Source organism: Mobula birostris, chromosome 16, assembly GCF_030028105.1.
Source record: "Mobula birostris isolate sMobBir1 chromosome 16, sMobBir1.hap1, whole genome shotgun sequence".
Lineage (NCBI taxonomy): Eukaryota > Metazoa > Chordata > Chondrichthyes > Myliobatiformes > Myliobatidae > Mobula > Mobula birostris.
Genome location: NC_092385.1, coordinates 12,015,056 through 12,040,593, shown reverse-complemented (window position 1 = coordinate 12,040,593; position 25,538 = coordinate 12,015,056). Strand labels below are relative to the sequence as shown.

General features: G+C 43.0%; 1 protein-coding gene across 1 annotated transcript in view; it reads left to right on the top strand.

Annotated features, from left to right (window-relative positions):
- The first annotated feature begins 1,320 nt into the window (after positions 1–1,320).
- The window catches only part of sema3b (sema domain, immunoglobulin domain (Ig), short basic domain, secreted, (semaphorin) 3B), a 495,602-nt gene continuing 471,384 nt past the window's right edge, over positions 1,321–25,538 (top strand). The window contains exons 1-2 of the mRNA XM_072280301.1: positions 1,321–1,378; positions 14,714–14,769. The gene's annotated coding sequence lies outside the window, so the exon portion shown is untranslated. The remainder of the gene's footprint in view (positions 1,379–14,713; positions 14,770–25,538) is intronic.

The window sequence follows — 25,538 nt, the reverse complement described above, 5'->3', positions numbered from 1 at the left end:
AAACAACACACACAAAACACTGGAGGAACTCAGCAGGTCAGGCAGCATCTGTGGAAAAGAATAAACAGTTGACGTTTCAGGCATTGCCTATTCTCCTCTCTATCAGATTCTTTCTTCTCCAGCCTTAGATCTTTCCCTCCCTCCTGGCTTCACCTTTAACCTCCAGTTAGCCACTTCCACCTGCCCCCACCTTTTTATCACATCTTTCCCCTTCCTCCTCAGTCTTGAAGAAGAGTCTCAGCGTGAAACGTCAACTGTTTATTCTTTTCCACAGATCTTGCCTGACCTGCTGAGTTCCCCCAGTGTTTTGTGTGTGTGTTTTCATATTCCAAATTGTAACTTATATTTTGTGATTTACATTGTACTGCTACCACAAAGCAACACATTTCACGGCATAGGCCAATGATAATAAACCTGATTCTGATTTTAAACTGATTTGAAATTTTAAAGATGTGAATCTTAGGAAAGCTGAACGGCAAGAGACTGTTGTTAAGTACCCAAATGGCTCACCATGGAAGGAAATGTGCTGCCTTTGCCTTCTCCAGCTTACAGGGAACTTCAGGCCTGTATTACAGTACGGGTGGCTCTTAATTCAGGAGCATTAACGATAGACCACAGGTGCCAGCATAGTCCATCTCACTCGCAAGGTAAATTAGAAACGTGAATGACCCTCTGCCGGGCACAAGGTTGTTTTCAAATTACCTTAGCTGACCCCTAATCGCCTGCAACCTGGTTATACTCGGAAGCAGCACAGTAGTGTAATGTTTAGGGTAGTGTTAGTACAGTGCCAGTGACACAGGTTCAATTCCGCTGCAGTCTGTAAGGAGTTTGTATGTTCTCCCTTTAAGCGTGTGAACTTCCTCTAAGTGCTCCAGTTTCCAAAGCCGTACCTGTTAATAGGTTACTTAATCACATAGGTGTATCTGGGCAGTGTGGGCTCATTAGGATGGAAAGGCCTGTTTCTTTGCTATTACTCTGAAATAAAAACAACAAAAGGCCACTGAATTAAAAAAGGGATTGACTGCAATCAAACCTGTGTGAGAGAAAAGATCTTACTGTAACCACTGCTTGATGCGCCTTTCTCTGAACCTTCCTTCTACCTCAAGTCTGTCACTTAATTCAATTTAATATTTTATTTGCGTAGCCCGGCATTGGTCCTCCATTTCAGACGTATCCCGAATGCTAGAAAGAATGCTATAAAGTACCAGGATAGACACAATGGCCTACATTGTGTTCTGCCAATTGTAGGCTGCTGAGGAATTTTCCCACTCTATGATCACTGAAAGTCCTGCGCAGTCTCCCGCAGTTTGGAGTTAATCTCGGAGGAGGTTGAGTCTCACACACTGACTGGGAGCTGAGAGGCTGCTGTCTGCATCCAGTAAGTCTGTGTTCGATGAAACTTCACGCCGTTGGCTGCACCTGCTCTCGCTGCGTGAGTTACATTATCTGTGAGACTTTTTGGCATGGTTTTTCTCTTAGGCTGGAAGCAGGACAGTTATACAACCTGCACCACTACGATTAGCAAAAGTGAGGCTTTATAAGGCATTGGTAAGACCACTCTTGGTGTATAATGAGCAGTTTTGGTCCCCTTATCTGAAAAAAAGATGAGCTGCCGCCGAAGAGAGTCCAGACGAGGATCTTGAGAATCATGAGAGTGGTTCGTGCGTGGAATGCATTGCCTGAGTCAGTGGTGGAGGCTGATACACTAGTGAAACTTAAGAGACTACTAGACAGGTATATGGAGGAATTTAAGGTGGGAGGTTATAAGGGAGGCAGGGTTTGAGAGTCACACAACAATGTGGGCTGAAGGGCCTGTACTGTGCTGTACTATTCTATGTAATATCTATGTAGTTCCAGGAATGAAAGATTAATGTATGAGGAGCATTTGATGACTCTGGGCCTGTGCTCATTGGAAATTCAAAGATTGAAAGTGGATCTCATTGAAAGCTGTCGAATATTGAAAGGTATAGATAGTGTGGATGTGGAGAGGATGTGTCTTGGGCCAGAGGGCACAGCCTCAGAGAATGGAAGGACGTCCCTTTAGGACACAGATGAGGAGGAATTTCTTTATCCAGAATGTGGTGAATTCATTGCCATCAAATACTGTACAGGCTAAGTCATTGAGTATATTTAAAGTGGAGGTTCTTGATTAGTAAGGGCATGAAAGGTTACAGGAGAAGGCAGGAGAATGGGATTGAGAGGGATAATAAATTAGCCACGATGGAAGAGCAGACAATGAGCTGAATGGTCTAATTCTGTTTCCATCTCTTATAGTCTTATCGTTGGGGGTGATGTGATGTGGGATAATCAGTACACATGAAGCATGAAGGCCCTATACAATTTGAGGGTAAATAAAGGGATTTGGACTCATACATGGGTCCTAAAGCTCAGAGCATTCCCCTGAAGGCTGGAAGTTAATTTTGGGTGTGAGGCATCTCCAGGTCTCTCAACTGTACTGTGTTCGAATGTCATTTGAGAGGACAGTGTTCTTTAGCCGAAAGGAACAGAAAGTAAGACAGGTATCAGCTTGGGGGAAAAATTTGGATTCATAGCTGTGGTGGAACGGAGGTGGTGCTACTTAGAACCAAGCGGGAAGAAAGGGATGGAAGATCTTAAGATGAAACTTTTCATGTTGAGTGTGAGTAAAACTGGAAGCAATCTTTTGCTTTTCCTCAGTTATTTTATTCTACTGATCTAATATCAATCTATTGTCTCTCTCTCTTTCTCTCCTTTCCGTCTCCCCTCTACCTCTCCATTTTGTTCTTTTACTCTACTTCCATTTTGCCTGCTTTCTTTTTCTGCCTCAGAAGCAGTTTCTTGCTCTCTCATTATTTATCTGCGCTCTCTTTTTCTCTTACACTCGTTACCTCGTTCTCTCTCAGTCACTGTGGCTCCCGAGTATATGGCTCTTTCTGTAACATCGCAACCCCCCCACCCCCTGTGTCACTCCATCAACATGTCTGTATCACAGTCCTGCGGATCAAACTACACTATATCTCATTTGTTTTCTCTCTGATCTTGTACATCTCCTTGTATCTAGTTGTTTACTTTTCTCTCTCTTACCTTTCTTTCTCACATTTCTCTCCTTTTATCCCCCTCTTTCATCCTTCAAACTCTCTCTCTCTGTCTCTCTCCCTCTTTCTCTTGTGTAGCAGAATGAAGAACAGATTCTTCCCCACTGCTGTCAGATCTCTGAACCAGTCATCTCTTTTACATCCTTTTCCAAGTTCCACACTCTTGGACTCTTACCTCTCTCCTTCATCCCTTTGTCACTTTTGTTCGATCATTATGTGCTGTGTCGTACGACCATGGTCTTTCCATGACCATAATTGTTCTTGGCAAATTTTTCCACAGAAGGGGTGAGCCATTGCCTTCTCCTGGGCAGTGTTTTCACAAAGATGGGTGACCAGATCCATTATCAATACTCTTCAGAGATCGTGTGCCTGGTGTCAGTGGTCACATAACCAGCCCTTGTGATATGCACCACCTGCTCATATGGCCCTCCACCACATTGCTTCACGTGACCCTGAAAGGGTGGGGGGGGGGTGCGGAGGCTAAACAGGTCCTACATCTTGCCCAATAGTGACCTGCAGGCTAGCGGAGGGAAGGAGCACCTTACACCTCCTTTGGTAGAGACATATCTCCACTCCAGTGCAAAATAACAAATGTCACAATATACCTTAATGATGATAAACCTGATTCGGATTCAGACAAAAATAATATTGTGCCTCACAGGGGTGTGATCTCTACCAGGAGTGGGGTCCCTTGAGGGCTGTAAGACTATAAGACCATAAGACATAAGAGTAGATTTAGGCCATTCGGCCCATCAAGTCTGTTCCGCCATTCAATCATGTCTGATTTTATTTTCCCTCTCAACCCCATTCTCTTGCCTTCTCATCATAACTTTTGACACTCTCAGAAATCAAGCAACTATCAACACCCGCTTTAAATATACCATACAAGCACCTGTGGCAATGCATTCCCCAGATTTGCCATGTGCTGGCTAAAGAAATTATTCCTCTCCTTTCCTCTGAGGGGATGTCCCTTTATTCTGAGGCTGAGCCCTCTGAACCTGTATCCTCACATTATTGGAAACATCTTCACCAAATTTACTCTGATTTAGCCTTTCAATATTTGATAGGTTTCAATGAGATTCCCACTAGTTCTTCTGAGCTCCAACGAGTACAGGCCCAGGGCCATCAAATGCTCCCCATATATTAACCCTTTCATTCCCAGGATCATTCTTGTGCGCCTACTCTGGATCCTCTCCAATGCCAGCCATACTTTCTTAGATAAGCGACCTCAAGCTGCTGACAAGGCTTCAAATGTAGCCTGAATAATGCCGTATAAAACCTCAGCATTGTACTGTAGTGGATATAAATACACTGGGCGTGAGCCCTGGCAACTGTACTTTATGTTGGGGTGTATTTTTTTGTTGCGTACACTGTGCCCCTGGTGGGTGTGATTATGCCAGGACTCCCATTGCTGAAATACAGATTATATCTCCCCTGAAAGAGATGTTGCACTTTGGGAGGACAAAGTAGGGCAGAACTGACATAGTGATAAGTAGGGCACTGAGGAATGCAGTAGAACATCTGCATCTGCAATTACAAGTCCATAATCTCTTGAAAGTGACATCACAGGAGAAAGAGTTGTAAGCAGAGCTTCTGGCACATTGGCCTTCATAAATCATAGGAGCCAGGATGTTATGTTGAAGACGAACAAGACATTGGTAATGCCCAATTTGGAGTATTGTATGCAGTTTTGGTCTCCTACCTGCAGCAAAGATATAAATAAGGTTGAAAGAGTGCAAAGAAAGTTTACAAGGATGCTGTCGGGACTTGAGGACATGATTCATAGGGAACTGAGGCTGAGCAAGACTAGAACTGGAGGTCATGGGTTAAAGGTGAAAGGTGAAATGTTAAAGGACAACATTAGGGGAAACTTCCTCACACAGAGCATCCATATATCTATCTATTTGTTTATTTATTTAGTTTTTTGTTTGCATGGTTTGTCTTCTTTTGCATAGTGGTTGTCAGTATTTGTTTTTGCATAATTTTGTCATAAATTCTATTGTGTTTCTTTATTTTCCTGTAAATGTCTGCAAGAAAATGAATCTCAAGGTAGTATATGGTAACTGAGTATACAGTATATGTACTTCGATAAAACATTTTGTTTAGTTTGAGTTGCAGTCACTGCAGTAAAGTAGGGCACATAACCGGCTGCTTGTACAAAGCAGCATCCCACAACCTGCAACTTCACAACCAACAGGGACTCAGTATGTTAGCTGCGGGTCAAATATTGCCTTGCATCATGAGCAGACTAGGAATTTTGCAATATGTCCGTAAGTCACACATACCATTTTGGGACGTGAAAGTTCCTCATTCCGTCCCCATTCAGAGTTAAAAAGTCATTAAAAAAAACAATTAGAGATCACTTAACACCAACATCAGCCGTTGTATACTTTAAATAATCTTCAGTAACAGTCTGCCCCACAGAGGTTTAAATATTTGCTCAATCTGGTAAATTTTAAAGCATAATTTACTTCACAAGGAGATAGAAGAAGGTGCGAGAAGTGACAGTGTGCTGTGGATATTAGTTCCATTCGGGGAATATTAGGTTAAGGAGAAGAGAATGGGAATCATGTTCAAAGATAGATTCTATTCTATATATTATATGAACATTTGATTCAATATATAGACTAGTCAGTCATTTTGAACACTTCCAACAGAATCACTGATAACATGCATTAAGTTCCTCAGACTTCACTTTTCTGCTGCTCAGATTTTGTAGACATATTCTTTGGGTGGTGCAGTTAGTTTTCTGTCATGCACTCAGTCATTCACACCTTCCTGATATCTACTGTCAGAAGAAAGCAAGCAATAGGTCTGATGTTAATTTAAAGTGTGTTTGAACATTTGTGTGTGTCTTAATATCTACCTGTGTGTGCTTTTGTGAATGTGTATTAATATCTACTTGTGTCCATGTGTGAGTGTGTGTTAATATCTGCTTGTGTGTGCTGATATCTACTTGTGTGTCTATATGTGTGTGTACGTGAATGTGTTTTAAAATCTGCTTGTGTGTCTGTGTAATTGTGATGTGTGTTCATCTCTGTTTGCGCATCTGTACGTGAGTGGGTGTTTCTATCTGCTTGTGTCTGAATGTGTGATAGTGAGTGTGTGAACATGTGCTCATATCTGCTTTTGTGTGAGTGTGTTTGTGTGTGCATGTGTGTAAGTGTGTGCTTATATCTGTTTGTGTGTGTGTGTGTTAACCTCTGCTTCTTAGTGTGTGTATGTGTTTGTACATGTGTGTGTGTGTTTTGTAGATGTGTACGTGCGTGTGGGGGGGGGAACTGGGTGGGTTGGCGGCTGGTGATGGGAAAGTAGATTCATGTCTGGGTGTGATTACACCCTCAGGTCTGGGACTGACACCTCCGCTGTATTTTGGTTCCAGTTCTGACTCTGAAGTTTTCGATACACTGGCATCTTCTGCATTTCTGGTTGTGGCTGGGTTGCGCTGACTTTAACATTAATTAACATATGAATACCCCATTTGGCTCTTCTCAGCCACTGCAGGATTTGCAACATGAAGTCATTACCCTGGCGGTTAATCAGCTAACGCAGCAGGCTGTCCATCTTGCCCAGCTCCAGCGCACCAACATTGGTTTAATTGGTGCAAATAAATCAGTGTGATCTGCAAGGTTAAATTCTTGCAGACACAGACCCTTTATTTGCTGCATTTAATTTGAGGTAAAATGAATGAAATGACTCTTTTAAAAAGAGTATTTATTGTTTCCTCTGCGCCACACTCTGATCTCTGTCTACCAAGCACAAACTGAAGCCAAGATCTGCTCCTGAGACGCAAGTAGTGTTGTTTTCCAGCAAGTCTGCAGCAGAATTGCTAATGTTGGTTCAGAATCAGAATCAGGTTTATTTTCACTGACATTTGTCAAAAAACGTGTTGCTTTGCAGTAGCAGTACAGTGTAATACATAAAATATACTATAAATTACAGTAAGAAAATTATGTATATGAGAAGTTGTACAAAAATAATGAGGTACTGTTCATGGGTTCAGAAATCTGATGAGAGAAAGGTACAAGCTGTTCCTAAAGCATTAGGTGTGTATCTTCAGGCTCCTGCACCTCCTCCCAGGTGGTAAGTGATGAGAGAGGGTATGTCCTGAATGGTAAGAGTCCTTCATAATGGAATGAGAATCAGAATCAGGTTTATTATCACCAGCACGTGTCATGAAATTTGTTAACTTAGCAGCAGCAGTTCAATGCAATACATAACATAGAAGAAGAAAATAATAATAATTGATAAATAAATAAATCATTTACCGTATACGTATATTGAATCGATTAAAAATTGTGCAAGAAACAGAAATAATATATATTAAAAAAAACTGAGGTAGTGTCCAAGGGTTCAATGTCCATTTAGGAATCGGATGGCAGAGGGGAAGAAGCTGTTCCTGAATCATTGAGTGTGTGCCTTCAGGCTTCTGTATCTGATGGTATCAGTGAGAAAAGGGCATGCTCTGGGTGCTGGACGTCCTTAATAATGGAAGCTGCCTTTCTGAGACACCGCTTCTTGAAGATGTCCTGGGTACTTTGTAGGCTAGTACCCAATATGGAGCCAAGTAAATTTACAAGCCTCTGCAGCTTCTTTCAGTCCTGTGCAGTAGGCCCCCAGTACCAGACAGTAATGCAGCCTGTCAGAATGCTCTCCACGGTACATCTACAGAAGTTTTTGAGTGTATTTGTTGACATACCAAATCTCTTCGAACTCCTAATGAGTTATACTCACTGTCTTGCCTTCTTTATAACTGCATCAATATGTTGGGTCCAGGTTAGGTCCTGAGAGATGTTGCCTTATTGAGACACTGCCTTTTGAAGATGTCCATAATGGTGGGGTGGTTTGTGCCTGTGATGGAGCTGGCTGAGTCATGCCTCTTATCATCCCGTGTACATCTGGAGAAATTAGCTACAGTGTTTGGTGACTTACCAAATCTCCTTAAACTCCTAATGAAGTATAGCCACTGGCTTGCCTTCATCAAGACTATATTAATGTGGTGGATCCAGGTTGGATCTTCTGAGATGTTGATGCCTAAGAACTTGAAACTGCTCACCCTTTCCACCACTGACCCCTCAGTGAGGACTGGTGTGTGTTCTCCTGGCTTCCACAGTCGGTTCTTTGGTCTTGCTGATGTTGACTGGATTGCAAGGTTGTTTTTAGTGATACTGCTTGACCACCCTATCTGTTTTGCTCCTGTGCACCTTCCTCTTGCCATCTGAGATTGAAAGTATTCCTGGTAGTTTAGTAACTTGGTCTCATACGTCCACTCACTCTGGCCCACCCCACCATGTTTAGCTGTCCCCATGAGTCTAACATTTAAGCAAATGGAATTAGTACAACTTGGTTGGCAGAGATGATTTGGGCCAAGGGGCCTGATTCTGTGCTGACGAAAGGTCTCGGCCCGAAACGTCGACTGTACCTCTTCCTAGAGATGCTGCCTGGCCTGCTGCGTTCACCAGCAACTTTGATGTGTGTTGCTTGATTCTGTGCTCCATGACTCTTCGTGTCCAGGACTCTACCACCTACCAGTTGAGAAGCAGACAGCTTGGCGGTTAACCTCTAACTCCAAGATGCCAGTGAGATGTAGATGTCTGAGATGATAACAAATAAGGATCTCAATCTTACCTCTGATTTCGAGGGAGGAAAATAGTATGGGTTGAGGAACCGAACTGTGGGCAAGAGGCAGGGTGGCAGTTCAATGGCTGCATGCCTCCTATTTAAACACTGTAATGCATATTTATTTATTGAGTACAGCACAGAAGTGCCATTCTGGCCCTTTGAGCTGCACCATCCAGAATCCCCCGACTTAACCCTAGCTTATACCCTGGGTTGCAAGTGCTTTGAAGAACTGCTCTTCCTGAACTTTCTGGTATTCCAGCAAATACATTACAGAATTAAAGAAGGCATTTATTTACCCTGAGGGAATCACTTCTGGGGAAGAATGTAACATTGTAATTTATTTATTTATGGAGATGAGGCACAGAACAGGCCCTTGGAGCTGTGCTGCCCAGCAAGTCCCTGATTTAATCCTCGCCTAGTCATGAGACAACTTACAATGACCAATTACCCTTACCAAGCAGCACATCTTCGGACTGTGGGAGGAAACTGGAGCACCCAGAAGAAACCCACACAATCGCAGGGAGAACGTACAAACTTCCTACGGGCAGCGGCGGGAATTGAACCTGGATCGCTGATACAGTGAAGGGTTATGCTTACCTACGCTGTAATAGAACAGAGAACAGTACAGCAGAGGAAATGGTCCCTTCAGTGTTGAGCTGAACTAAATAAACAAACAATTAAAAGCCTATTAAACTCGTCCCTTATGTCTATCCAGTATATATAGGAATGTTGTTTCATTTGGTTGAGTATTTGTACAGGCAGATGACAATTTACTTTAACTTGAACTACACAAGTTCATATCCATTCACATCCCTTCATTCCCTGCATATCCCTTCAGTTTACTGTCTATTTAAGAACCTTTCAATGCAATATGTAAGCTTGGACGCTAAGCTCCCAGCTCTTTCACCAATGATTCAGTGATGCCCGCAACAAGGACCAAATCCATTTGCACATCAGATCTTCGAATTTTCTCTCCATTTAGAAAACAGTCACTTTTATTTCTTCTACCAAAGTGCATGATCATACACATCCCAACACTGTGTTCCATCTGCTACTTCTTTGGCCATTCTCTTAATCTGTCTAAGTCATTGTGTAGCCTCCCTGATTCCTCAAAGCTACATGCCCCTCCTGTCATCCACAAAGCCATTAATTCCATCATCCAAATCATTGACATATAATGTAAAAAGAATTGGTCCCAAAACAGACCCCTGTGGAACATCACTAGTCACTGGCAGCCAACCTGAAAAGGCTTCCTTTGTTCCTAGTCTTTGCCTCCTGCTAATCAGCCTCTTAAACACCTCTATTGAATTTCCCACCACCGCCATCCCAGACAGCGCAGTCCAAGCACCACCACTACCTGTGCAAAACACTTTGCTCTGCACATTAAAAAAGTACATTTTTAGATATTAAGGGAATCATAAATCATGGCTTTGGTTCAGGAAAGTGGAGCTGAGGGAAAAGAACAGTCAAAAACTCACGAAGTGACAGAGGGAATGGCAACTCCTATTTCTTAGTTAAATGTACACCACCTCAAATCAATGTAAGATAAACATTTTAATACTTGCTGTTTTCCCATTAATAATAGTTATGCAACATCTGTTGATAATAGTTTTGCAGAAATTGCATGGTAACATAGTGGCTGGCATAACAGTTTACTGCGTTAGAGAGTGGGGTTCAATTCCCATTGCCATCTGTATGGAGTTGTTATGTTCTTCCATGGCCTCAGGGGTTTTCTCCAGGCCCTCTGGTTTCCTCCACATTTCACTGTAAAGGCTAATTTATACTTGCGCGTCAAATGTATACCGCAGGCAGAGCGTAGCTGCGTACCCTGCGCTGTACTCTACGCCAACCCTACACCGTAACCGAACACGCACCTCTCCCAAAATGTAACTACGTGTCGCGGCGACGCAGACTGAACAACTGTGATTGGTCCACTTGGTAGCATCGCATCTCCTCCTACGCTGCAATAGCTTCCCATTGGGCGACTGAAGGGCAGGGAAGGAACTCTGGCTGCAATGATTTCCATGAAGCTTTACAGACCTCCAAACTTGTGGAGGACCCTGTGCTTGACGCCAGTTTGTAGCTAGCTGCTACAGCCTATTGGCTTCCACCTGAAGCTAAAACTCGAATGGTGATTGCCAGTCTTTGAGTATACTGTGCGTACACTGATGCAAAATAAATGGTTGGAGACGATGAATGAAATCGTTAAATCTACCTGCCGACATCTGAAACTATCTGAAGTGCATTTCCTTGTGAATGTCTCTCAGTGGCCGGTCAAGCACAGAAAATTCACCCTCCTTCAGTTTCAGTCGTCATTGTTTGAAGTTTGAGTTTCTTCGTGTTGAAACTCAACACGAAGAAACTCAACACAGTGGCATAGAAACCCCACCGCCAACTAGTGTTTTGGCGGTGAATTGCAGAGTGACACAGATACACCAACGCACAGGTATAAGTCCTCACAATGGCGTAGCCACTTGCGTAGGCTACAGCGTAAGCTAGTATGCACAGGTATAGATCAGCCTTTAGTGTTGATGTACATGTGACAAATAAAACTGATCTTTAATCTTCCTGTACCCAGTGGTGGGCTGATGCCAATGGCCCTTTGGTCTGTCATGCTGCCAACTTTGAGAGGCAACTGACCCTGTTATTACCAAGCCTGGAGCCAAGATTATAACCAGGGAAGCACATTGTGTGGTGAAGGAGTTAACTGGCTCTGGTTTCCTTTGTCTTTTGCTCTTTCCTCAGCTGTGGCATGTTAATGGAAAAAAAAGCTAGATACTGCCCATTAGCATGGCCTTTTGTTCCAATGGGGTCTGTTTGCAAAGCAAAGGTTTCTCAATGGGCCCAGCTTTAACTTTGCTGTCATACGGAGCTGGGCTGAGTCCCAGTAATTCTGTGGACTCCCTACAGCTTGGCATCGGATACCTTGGCAAGTCGGGATGGAGATAATTGAAAGAGCCTTGCTGGGTGGATAAGAACATTGTTTACAACCAAGACTAAAGCAGAATGTTGAGCATGTGGAAAAGGAGTGAGAGCCAGCAAGAGAGAGAGAGAGAGAGAGAGAATGTGGCTGTCATACCCAGTAACAGCTGTAGTTGGTGCTGTGGACTTAGTAAATTTCAGATACCTACTCTTTGGCAATGCAGAAATTAAGAGAATGCCATTGCTGTGGTACAGGACCTCATGAGAAGCACAGTGCACAACTATAGAGCAATGCCTCAACCTGCAGAGACCCAGGAGCAATCCTGACCTTGGGTGCTCTTTGCAAAGACTTTACACGTTCTCACAGTAACTGCATGGCTTTCTTTCAAGTGCTCCCACATCCAGATATGTAGGTTAACTGCCCATTTTGCCGCTTATGTTTAGGTCAGCAGTAACCGTCCTCCATCTCTGGTGGTGTTCAGGGCTTCCACCATCGTGTCCGTGGCTTCCTTTCGGATTTCACTACAGTCCGTCATTCAAGACCCAGGTGGGGACCCAGAAATACCATCACACCCAGATGCAAAAGGATTCTTCATTGCTATTTCTGTAACAGTTTTGTTTAACCAGTCAAGGTTTTGCGCCCTGAGCTACCACCCCCAAACTTGGAGGACTGGTGGACCACCGGTCTTAGTCTGGCCTCTACCCTTTGACCTGTTTGGCATGGGTGACCCTACCGGGAACCAAAGCATAAAGCCCTGACTCCAGCTAGCATAGCTCTCCGAGTCATTGAGGCACGCAAGCCTCCAAGCCACAGCAAGATTGTGGTCCTCTTGGAGGAACAACTTAACTGGCCACTGTAAACTGCCTGGGGAGTACAGGTGAGCAGTACAATCCGGGGAGAGAGGATGCTGATGGGGATATGAGAAGAATAAAAGCGAATTAGTGTAAAATAGATCCTTACCATGTTGGCAACAGATCAGCTTCACTTCCCTTAAGATTGAACTGACTTTACAACCTACAGTCAACACACATCAAAGTTGCTGGTGAACGCAGCAGGCCAGGCAGCATCTGTAGGAAGAGGTGCAGTCGACGTTTCAGGCCAAGACCCTTCGTCCTCTCATATCCCTTTTGCCAATCACCTGTCCAGCTCTTGGCTCCATCCCTTCCCCTCCTGTCTTCTCCTATCATTTTGGATCTCTCCCTCCCCCTCCCCTTCCCACTTTCAAATCTCTTACTAGCTCTTCCTTCAGTTAGTCCTGATGAAGGGTCTCAGCCTGAAACGTCGACTGCACCTCTTCCTACAGATGCTGCCTGGCCTGCTGCGTTCACCAGCAACTTTGATGTGTGTTGCTTGAATTTCCAGCATCTGCAGAATTCCTGTTGTTTACAACCTACAGACTGACTTTCACGCAACTTACAGCTCATGTTCTCAGTATTATTAATTTACATTGTTTTTATGCCTTTGCACAATTTGTCCTTTCTTGAATATTGGTTGTCAATCTTTTGTTTTCCATAAATTGTATTGTATTCCTTTATTTTCCTGTAAATGCTTGCAAAAAATAGATCTCACGGTAGGTTTGAGGGGGATAATAAGTCAGCCTTGATGGAATGGCAAAGCAGACTAATGGACTAATTCTGCTCCTATGTCTTATGGTCTTATCAGGTGACATTTACAATCTTTGGTAATAGCTTTATTTTGAACTTCTTGAACTTTGAACTTTGATTTTACTGGCCCTTAAACATTGAAGATAGCACAAAAATAAAAATTTCAGTCTAGGTGAGGAGTATCAATCCAAAACATTGACTGTACATTTCCCTCCACAGCTGCCCATAAGACCATAAGGTATAGGAACAGAATTAGGCCAATTGGCCCATCGAGTCTGCTCCACCATTTCATCATGGCTGATCCACTTTCCCTCTCAGCCCCAATCTCCTGCCTTCTCCACGCATCCCGTCATGCCCTAACTAATCAAGAATCTATCAATCTCTGCCTTAAGTATACCCAACGGCTTGGCCTCCACAGCCACCTGTGGAAACAAATTCCACAGATTCACCACTCTCTGGCTAAAAAAATTCCTCCTTATCTCTGTTCTAAAAGCACACCCCTCTATTCTGAGACGATGTGCTCTGGTCTTGGACTACCCCATCATAGGAACTCACCTTTTGAGTTTCCCCAGTAGCTTGTTTTTTTGCAGAGGAATCCCTTTGCCATCCCTCAGAACTCAAACTGGTCAATACCTTATGTAGCCCCCCCGGCCAGCCTCAGGGTCGCTCGGCTCGCTGTCGTCTAGGGAAACAGCCCTCAGCCCCGCCAAACTGGGTAATAGTTTGTGTGGATGCTGTGTGATGTACCCCACCCTGCTCAAATAGCAGACAATACACCAGATATGATTAAATGAATTACAGTTTATACATATTACTGGAACTATATAATTAATAGAGAATAAAATATAAAAGGAAAATAAAAAGTGCCACACTTATCAAAATTCAGTCTCTTCGTGCACAAACAGTTGGAGCTCAGGACTCTCCTTCTTCACTTTGCGATCCCCTCGGACCACCTTGGCCTGCCACCTGGGACCAACAACGGTGGTCGACCAGACGCTCCACACAAGTCCGTCTCCGTTTCCTCTTCTCACCGAACACCCTGGACCTCGGACTCCTGTTCAGGTTCCAACCCCGGTAGCCGACTCACAGCACCTTGTCCATCCTCCTCTCTCTCTCTCGCACCTTCTGCCCAAAAACCTGCACATCACAATAACTTACAGACACACTAGAAAGAATAACATCTGTCCCAATTGGTTCGTTCATCCTCATACAGTAACATAATCCAAACAAACTGCTAGCGGGAGGACTTCCTCAGCAGTTAACATAATAAAGAAGCCATTTCAATCATAACATAACAAAGAAGCCATTTTAATTAGCCTACGCAATAACATAAAAGAAGAAACCCCTTACACTTAGGCCTACCTTAGACCATTGGATTGTTTAGAGTTTCCGAGCTGCCCACAGGAAGGCTTGTTAACTTCCAGTGGAGAAGTCTCCATCTAGCCATAGAAATGGATGTGGGAAGTAACTGCAGAACTTTGTTTCCACAGGCTGCAACTGAGGGTGACATTGAAACCTGTGACGTATTGGAGGGCATGCTTTTGAGGTAAGAGGGGGGAAATTTAAGGGAGATGTGCAGGGTAGATTTTTTACACAGAGAGTGATAGGTGTCTAGAATGGGCTGCCAGGGTAATTGATGAAAGCAATTATGATAATGGTACTTAAGAGTGTTCATGAGACACATGATATGAAGGGAATGGAGGGATATGGTTCATGTACAGAGAAGGTTCACGAGAATGATCCCAAGAATGGAAAGGTTGACATATGAGGACCATCTGATGACTCTGGGTCTGTGGTGAATGGAGTTCAGAAGAATGAGGGGTGGATCTCATTAAAACTATTGAATATTGAAAGGTCCAGATAGAATGATCCTGGAGAGGATGTTTGCTATAGTGAGGGAGTTTAGGACCAGAGGGAACAGCTTCCAAAAGAGAAGGACTTCCCTTTCGAATGGAAATGAGAAGGCATTTCTTTAGCCATACGGTGGTGAATCTGTGGAATTCATTACCACAGATGTCTGTAGATGTCGTATTTTTGGGTATATTTAAAATGGAGGTTGATAGGTTCTTAATTGGTAAGGGCGTCCAAGGTTATGAGAGGGAAGATAAACCAGCCATGATGGAATGGCAGAGTGAACACTCGATGGGCTGAATGGCATAATTATAATCCTATATCTTATGATCTTATAATCCTATGTACAAGTTGAAGAGAATTAATGTAATTCAGCTATGTGTTTGCCAGATGTCGTGGATGTAGGGCCTGTTCTTGGAGCTGCGCTGTTCTATGTTTTATGTTTCATATCTGAATGAAAGCATTAGAAATAAATAGTTTAATCTTCATATCCACAGAGAATTCTCAGTTGCCAAAAGTGGTTACAGAGCATTCTTAAGAAATACGTTGCAAAAAACTTGTTACTTCCACATCAATAAATCATATTAGTAGTGGGATCACTTGGGTCAAGTATGATGTTCTCCCAAGGCAAGGGTTCCCAAACTTTTTTATACCAGGGACCAATACCATTAAACAAGGGGTCCATGGACCCCAGTTTCAGAACTCCTGTCCTTAGGGCATGTCTATTATTCCATTAATGGAGAATGCCTGTGCATGACTTTGTTTAGTGTAGGGAGGCTGATGCAAGGAGAAGCTACCTTACAGTCCTTGACAGACCGGGGTCAGGGTCCAGTGGCGTGGAGTACAAGACATCTGGGGACAATTCACTGCTGCAGCCTTCCCCTGCCTTCACTGTCACTGTAATGTGTCATCATCGTCCTCCAGCTCCACCGGTGAGGTCTTGCTTGGGTCACTCTTTGTCCGGTACCGCCGCCTTCACCTTACCGCCATGGGTGTCCCTCGCAGGAGCTGAGCTCCAGACAACACCACTCTCAGGTTCTCTGCGGCTCACAAACCTCTCCACCATGAAAGGGTGATGATCTTCGGAAAACATAGCAGTGTACTGGAGTATCAGCCTAGAGCTTAGGATTTCAATCACTGAAAAGGCCTTGAACTTGAAACCCAAGTCTACAGTAAAAAAAACTTCAGTGGTATCGCTCAATTTGAGAGTTAATCCACAGTCTTGAGTCTATTCAGGTAAACATATAACATGGGGAATTTAATATTTACCTCCTCCAACCATAGAGCACATCTACATGAAATGCTGTCGCAGAAAAGCAGCATCCATCATCAAAGATACCGGCCCCCACCGCCCCCAACTCAGCTCATGCTCTCTTCTCGCTGCTGCCATCGGGTAGAAGGTACCAACCTCAGGATTCATACCACCAGGTTCAAGTACAGTTACTACCTCTCAACCATCAGGCTCTTGAGCAAAAGGGGATAACTACACTCACTTGCTCTATCATTCAGATGTTCCCACAACCAATGATCTCACTTTAAGGACTCTTTATCTCATTATCTCACGTTCGTGTTGTTGATTGCTATTTACTTATATTTGAATTTGCACAGTTTATTGTCTGCACTCTGGTTGATCTTTTATTGATCTTGTTATAGTTACTATTCTATAAACTTGCAGAGAAAGCCCACAAGTAAATGAATCTCAGGGTTCTATATGGTGGCATATATATACTCTGTTAATCAAATTTACTTTGAACTTTGAACCCAGCCTGGACATCCCTTTAAACTTCATGGAAAATATGGTATTGTGTTTGAAAAAAGACAGTGAAATGAAATATACAGGGCAGCATGGTAACATTACTGTTAGTGTAATACTAATACAGCCACAGCTACCTCTCCAGCTCACTCACAAGCCTCTCCAGCACAACAAGGTGACAATCCACAATCCATGGAGAAAGCGAGCATATAAATCATAGGAAGTGAACACACCTCCAGATTTTCACTTCTGATGAGAGCTCCTCGGTTCTTCGAGTGTTACTGCAACCTTTGTTTAAACCAAGCTGCTCTTTGCACCCACTTGATGAATGCCAACAGCTCTATGTCAGCTGCCTGTGTTAGTTCACAGTTTGCCGATTGCCCTTTACATACAATCCCCAAGGTTTCTCTAGGCACTCTGTAGAACTTGGCATTCCTCCCCTTCAACAGTCTTCTCTCCCTTCATCCTTTTCACCAAGAGTGCAGAGTGCTGTGACACTGCATATCAAGTCAGGCCAGTGGCAAGTTATTTCATAAGCATTGGGTATATTTAAAGTGAGGGTTGATAAGTTCTTGATTAGCAAGGGTATCAAGGGGGAGAATGGGATTGAGAGGGATAATAAGTCAGCCACACCCAAATGGCAAAGCAGACTCAATGACCTAATTCTTCTCTTATATCTTATCGTTCTGGTCTAAGCATGAAGGGAGATCATACTTGTCCGTTGGTATGTATAGAGCATCCGCCCTCTGGATATGTGTGTGGCAGTGTGGGTTTGTTTAAATGTGCTCGCAGATAAGTTTGTGCTCCCCCTCAGTCTTGTCATGCCTCTGAGTCCTTGACATTTATTGTTCCATCTGCTCTTATTTCACCTTGATGTATGAACAATACAACACAGTCAGTATGTCAAAGAGGAAAATAAAATCCTGCAGATGCTGAAAGTCTGAAACAAAAGCAGAGAATGCTGGAAATACTCAACAGGCCAGGAAGCATCTGTGGAGTGACAAACCAGAAGTCTTGCTTCTGTCTTCATTTAGAGCTGGGAATAGAGATAAGCTTTATTTGTCACCTGTACATCAAAACATCAAAATTTCAATTAGATGTATTGTTTGTGTCAGTGACCAGCACAGATTGAAATGTGCTGGGGGCAGCCCGCAAATAACACTATGCTTCCAGTGCCAATATAGCATACCCACAACTTACTGACTTGTACGTCTTTGGAATATTGGTGGAAACCAGAGCACGTGGAGGAAACCCATATGTTCACAGGGAAAATGTACAAACTCCTTATAGACAACAGTGAGAATTGAACCTGGGTCACCGACACTGCAGAGAGTCATTGTTTTGACTCAGGCTGTGATAAGTTCTGGTGCTATACATAAACTCAAGAGATTCTGCAGATGCTGGATTCTAGATGCGAGAGGAACTCAGCAGATCAGGTAAGAACCATTGAAAGGAATAAAGAGTTGGCATTTTGGGTTAAGATTCTTCATCAAGACTAGAAAAAAGAGGGAAGAAGCCAAACTAAGAAGGTGGAGGGAGAGGGGAAGGAGTACAAGGTCGAAGGTGATATGTGAAGCCAAGTGATAGGTGGGTGGGGAAGGGGATGAAGTTATAAGTTGACAGGTGATAGGTGGAAAAGGCAAAGGGCTAAAGAAGAAGGAATCTAATAGGAGAAGAGTGTGGACCAGGAGAGAAAGATGAGGAGGAGGGGCACCAGAAGGAGGTGATAGGCAGGCAAGGAGAAGAGAAGAGGTGAGAGGGGAATGGAAGGAGAGAAGGGGAAATGAGGAGATATTTCAGGAACGACACCCTCTGTCATCTTGCTGATGATTGTGAATAGAATGTGTGTGTGATAGTTGGCTGAAATGAATTTGTTGTGCTTTGTGGGGTATATCCACATTGGCGGGTAGACGTGAGTATTGCAGATTGTACTGGCTGGCGGAGTATTGAAGATGGCATTAAGAGCCTGAAGCCTATGCATCAGGACCACACAGAAGACCTAATGCACAACAGAAGATGTGCACCATCTCGTAATTTACCCACCCGTCTATCCCAATGGGAGGGTACCACTGTGTGGTTCCCACACTGGTTCTCATTAATCTAATCAGAACCTACAAAACTGTAATTGGAGCAAGTCATCCTCGATCCCATGTGATTTCTTAAGACGAAGTCTGTCACTATAATGCAGGAGATTACTTAGAGTACGTGGGGGGGAAAATTGAAAGCGCTTTGAGACATTTCAATAACATAATAACATACTATGTCACCTCAAACACCGATTGTATTACGAATATACAACTTTACAACAAAAATAGCATTTTGTATATTTGGAAAGTACCTATTAAGATTAATTCCCCACATAAAAAGAGACTGTAATCAATCCTCATACAAGATGTGACTGCAAATGCAAAAAATAACATAATTTAAAAACAAGGGATTCTGCAGATGCTGGAAATCCAAAGCAACACACACAAAATGCTGGAGGAACTCAGCAGGTCAGGCAGCATCTATGAATAAACAGTTGATATTTCAGGGTGAGGCCCTTCTTCAGGACTGAAAAGGAAAAGGGAAGATGCCGGAATAAAAAGGTGAGTGAAGGAGAAGATGAAGAGTTAGAAGGTGATAGGTGAAGCCAGGTGGGTTGGAAAGGTAAAGGGCTGGAGAAGAAGGAATCTGATAGGAGAAAGTGAAAGAGGCGAGGATCCAGGAAGAGATGATAGGCAGGTGTGAAGAGGTAAGAGGCCAGAGTAGGGAATGGAAGAAGAGAGGAGGGGAAGGGAAAATTTTTTTTACTGGAAGGGAAAATTGATATTTATGCCATCAGGTTGGAGGTTACCCAGACAGAATATAAAGCGTTGCTGCTCCACCCAGATGGAGGACCCTCCTGTGGTCATGGGAAGAATGTACAAATTCTTTACAGAGAGCTGCAGAATTGAACCCAGGTTACTGACATTGTCAACATTACGCTGACCACTGCGCTACACTACTGTGCCACAACGTTGTTTAACAATCTCAAAACACACAAGCACTTTGGAGTTAATTTGCAGTTAATCTCTATAGAGTTTATAATACTTATTTATTCTTTGAGCGCGAAGCTAATTTTCCCATTGTCTGCTTCCATCTTGTTAAATTGACTGAAATTTAGAACTGGATAAATAGCGTTGATATTTGCAAAGTTGTCTACATCAGCAAGTAATTCATATGGGAGAAATTAGTTTGCAGAAATCATTCCTTGCTCACCCAGGTACTTGAAATCCTGTGGAAAGCCAATTTAATGTTTTGTCAAGTTTGGTCCTGTCCTACAATGCACTGGCTTCTGTAGTTGATGGGAATACCATCTGTAGCCAGGATAGACTCAGTTGTCAGATCATTGTCTGCATTGACTACATAGGCATAATCATATTTATAGTCATACTTTATTGACCCTTGGGGAAATTGACTACAGCTCAGCATTCCATACTATCATCCCCTCAAAACTAATCAATAAGCTTAAAGACCTTGGCCTTAATACCTCCTTGTGCAATTGGATCTTCAGTTTCCTCAGCTGCAGACTCTAGTCAGTTCAAATTGGCAACAACACCTCCTCAACAATCTCAGGTGCACCACAAGGCTGTGTGCTTAACCCTTGGCTCTACTCACAGTCCACTTGTGATTGTGTGGCTAAGTACAGCTCCCATGTCATATTTAAGTTTGCTGACAACTCCACTGTTGTAGACCAAATCAAAGGTGGTGTCAAATCAGCATATGGAAGCAAGATTGAAAATCTGGCTGAGTGGTGCCATAACAGCAACCTCTTACTCATTATCAGCAAGACCAAGGTGCTGACTATTGACTTCAGGAGGAGGAAACCAGAGGTCCATGAGCCAGTCCTCGTTAGGGGATCAGGGGTTAGTGACTTTAAATTCCTCAGTGTTTATCATTTCAGAGGACCTGTCCTGGGCCCAGCATGTAGGTACAATCATACAGGAAGCATGACAGTGTCTCTACTTTCTTAGAAGTTCATGAAGATGTGGCATGATATCTAAAACTTTGACAAACTTCTATAAAGACGGGAGGAGAAGATGGCGGCGCGACGCAGTGCGCGCAGCTCTCCGGTGAAATGATATCGTACTTGTAAGTAGGATGCCATGCACAATTCTGATTTGATGGAGACAGACGTGAGAAGCAGAGGAACATCTGGAGAAATTTCTGAAATGCCCGGTTCGCTGCCGCTGCTACTGTGCGATCGAGAATCTCCGGAGGGAAGGCCCCAAAATCCCCGGCCTTGCCTGCTGCTGGCGACCGAGGCTGAGGTCAAAGTGTTCGGCAGAGATAGTGCTCGGTACTCGGTGTCGGAGGGCTGATCGGAGGCTCGAAGTTTTCAGACGACTCAGAGTCGGACTGTGGTCGGGCATGGCAGGGAGAGTTTTCTTTCTTCTCCCGTCTGCATGAGATGTGGGACTTTTGAGAGACTTTGAACTTTTTTACTGTGCCATGGCCTGTTCTTCATCAAGTTATGGTATTGTTGCTTTGTTGTAACTATATGTTATAATTATGTGGTTTTTGTTAGTTTCTCAGTCTTGGTCTGTCCTGTGTTTCTGTGATATCACACCGGAGGAATATTGTATCATTTCTTAATGCATGCATTACTAAATGACAATAAAAGAGAACTGTGTGTCCTCATAATCTAATCTAATAATCTAATCTAATAGATGTATGGTGGAGAGTATATTGACTGATGCACCACAGCCTGGTAAGGAAACACCAATACCCTTGAACGGAAAATCCTACAGTAACTAGGGGATGTGGTCCAGTCCATCACAGGTAAAACCCTCCCCACTACTGAGCACATTTACACAGAGTATTGTCACAGGAAAGTAGCATCTGTCGTCAGGGACTGCTACCAGCCAGGTCATGTTCTCTGCTCACTGGTACAGGAGCTTCAGAACTCACACCACCAGGCTCAGGAACAGTTATTACCCCTCAACCATCATGCTCTTGAACTAGAGGGGATAACTTCACTCAACGTCCCTTTCCCCATCACTGAACTGTTCCCACATCCTATGTACTCACTTTCAAGAGCTCTTCATCTCATGTTCTCAATATTTATTGCCTATTAACAATTTTTTAAATTTTTACTCAGCTCAAACTGGTAAAACCCGAGGTACAGGTATAGCCAAGCACACTCATTTCTCAATGACTAAGAAATTTCAGACTCTTCTTGTGGTGTTCAGTTATGTGTGTTTGTTTAGTATTTAGTTACGTGTGTTTGGAGTGGCAAAATCTATTAAATAAGTTGTTCTTGCTTGTTTATCCTGTAATATTATATCTGGATGGTTATTATGGATTGTCCTATCTGTAATAATGGATCAGTCGTAACATAATTTGTCGGACTCTGACCCTAAAACTGGATCAGACTCTAAAACTGGATCAGACTCATATTTATACTAATGTATATTATTATTGTTGTAATTTTATTTTTTCTCCGGCAAGCTGGTAAAACTGGAGGTAATGGCATAGCCAAACACATTCATTTCTCAATTGCTTGGAACTTTCAGACTATTCTAGTGCTGTTTAGAAACATAGAAACATAGAAAACCTACAGCACATGTTAGGAGAGTACACATGGATTAAGATGTTAGCTGTCCTGTGCTGGCACCAGTGGGATCAGCAGTTGGTCTGCCACCTGTCTTCAGTAGAAAGAGAGATAAGGAAGATAATGGAGCAGCATTTGGAGATGAAGGGACGGAAGAGAGTAACGGAAGGAGAGCTGTCAAGATCGGCTCCCCCTTTGAACCCTGAACTGTTTGAATTGATGGACAGGCGATACCCCAGCAGGGGGATAAAAAGGGACAGGTTCGCTAAGGCAAGACACACACGACACCACGAGGTAACAAGACCCTGGAAGCGGTGCGCCTCCCACAAGTCGGTGGGAAGTTTTGGAGGGCTGGACGCAGGACCAAGCCATAGACGCACAGGGTGGAAAGGTACGATCGGCGGGAACCTGGTGTGTGTCCGCCCTTGCCTGGGTGCCAGGTTCACCGCAGAGAAACGATCGTATCTGGAAACGGAGGGGTCACGGTCGGTGACCTCAGAAGACATCACAAAGGGCTCGCCCGAAAGCTGACTGCGAAGAATATCGAAGGTCTGTGTGGAAGCCGTTTGAATATTCATTCGTTTTTGCTCTCTCTCTCCTTTCCCCCACTGTCCATCTCCCACGGCAGTGATTACTGTGAGCTGAACTGAACTCAATTGAACTGAACTTTGTGTCACTTTGAAACTGGTCATTTACCCCTAGACGACGATAGAGCTTGATTGATCCTGTTATCCTAATTCTGTGTACATGTGTGTTTATCATTGCTGAACTGTTGCATTTATTATCCTTTTGATTAGAGTACTGTGTTGCTTGTTTCTTTAATAAAACTTTCTTAGTTCTAGTAATCCAGACTCCAACTGAGTGATCCATTTCTGCTGGTTTAGCAACCCAGTTACGGGGTACGTAACACACAATACAGGCCCTTCGGCCCACAAAGTTGTGCCGACCATGTCCCTACCTTAGAAATTACTAGGCTTACCCATAACCCTCTATTTTTCTAAGCTCCATGTACCTATACAAGAGTCTCTTAAAAGACCCTATCATATCCGCCTCCACCACCGTTGCCAGCAGTCCACTCACCACTCTCTGAGTGAAAAAACTTACCCCTGACATCTCTTCTGTACCTGCTTCCCAGCACCTTAAACTTGTGTCCTCTTGTGGCAACCATTTCAGCCCTGGGAAAAAAGCCTCTGACTATCCACACGATCAATGCCTCAGTATTGTGGCTTTCTGGAGATTTACATAAATATTTCTGTATAGGCCTAATTGTTTAATGCTATTGTGTAGTGATCTTGGGATGATGCCAGTTGTAGATACAACTATTGGGACAATATATACCCTGTTCATGTTCTGTGGCCTTTCAATTTCCTCTTTTAATTCAGCATATGTATTTACAATCTTTTACATATTGATCTCTGTATGTCTTGTGTGCTTGGAATGTCTATATCTATTAAGTAAGTTGTACTTGTTTATCTTGTAATATTATATCCAGACAGTAATTTTTCTTGCTTCTTTATCCTGTAATGTTATTCCAGATGGTTGTTGTTCATGCTTGTTTATCCTGATTTTTATATCTGATGGCTTTATTATTATTATTTCTTTTTTCTTTCTTTTTGTATTTGCACAGTTCGTTGTCATTTACACTTTGACTGCCTTATTGGGTGCAGTATTTCATTGATTGTATTATGGTTATTTGATTTATTGAGTACACCCACAAGAAAATGAATTTAAGGGTTGTATATGGTGGCATGTGTGTACTGTGATAATAAAGTCACTTTGAATCTTGAATGTGATACACAAGCATTATATCAAAGTTACTGTGCTCATGGACTTCTTCATCAAGTTATGGTATTGTTGCACTGTTGTAACTATACGTTATAATTATGTGGTTTTGTTAGTTTTTTTCAGTCTTGGTCTGTCCTGTGTTTTGTGATATCACACCGGAGGAAATATTGTATCATTTCTTAATGCATGCATTACTAAATGACAATAAAAGAGGACTGCGTGTCTTCATAATCTAAAAAAAACTGCAATATCTCCGAATTCCCGATGGTGTGGAGGTTAGTGACCATGATGGGACTGCTTGAATCAACAACCCAATACAGCCCTTTCTGATCTTGTGCATTGGAGCTGCCGTACCAGAAGATAATGCAATCAGTCAGAATGCTCTCAATGGTATTTCTATAGAAATTTGCTGGAGTCCTTTTGTGTCATACCAAGTCTCCTCAAATTCCCAATTAAATGTAGCCGCTGGTGTGACTTTTTCATAATGGCATCAATACGTTGGGCTCAAAATAGATCTTCAGAGATGTTGACACCCAGGAAGTTGAAGCCGCTTACCTTTTCCACTGCTGATCCCTCGATAACAATTGGTGTGTGTTCTTCTGATTTCTCCTTCTTGAAGTCTACAGTTAACTCCACAGCCTTATGGTGTTGAGTACAAGATTGTTGAGTGCATGGTTGTTGCTATTTGACCGTCTGAGCTCCCCCAGCATTTTGTGTGTATTGTAAATTTCTATCGTTCTACAATTTAGCATTTTCATTTTTTCTGCTTAGTGGCTCTTTCTCTATTATTCTTAAGAAATGATATTTTCCCAGATTTTTAGCTCCAAAATCTGTTGCAGTGATTATACCTAGCAGTTTTCAAGCTCATGATTGCAAGGTTCTGGAGACAGGCCAGCAATATCATGAAGGATTCGACCTGTCTATTCTCAAAGAGCATCTATGCCAGGACCACTAGACTCAAAAACAGTTTCTTCCCCCAAGCCATCAGGCTCATCAACACCTCCAACCTTTAATCCACCCCACCATCATACACACCACCTAGTGTCACTTAATGTACATTCAATGTCAATGTACACTCAGTGTCCAGTTTATTAGGTACACCTGCTTGTCCATGCAAATATCTAACAGCCAATCATGTCGCAGCAACTCTATGCATAAAAGCACGTAGACACGGTCAAGAGATTCAGTCGCTGTCATCAGCAGGGGGAAGAAATGTGTTCTAAATGACTGACTATCAAGTGATTGTTGGTCAGATGGGGTTGTTTGAGCATCTCAGAAACTGCTGATCCCCTGGGATTTTCATGCACAGCAATCTCTAGAGATTATAGAGAATGGTGATAAAAATTTTTAA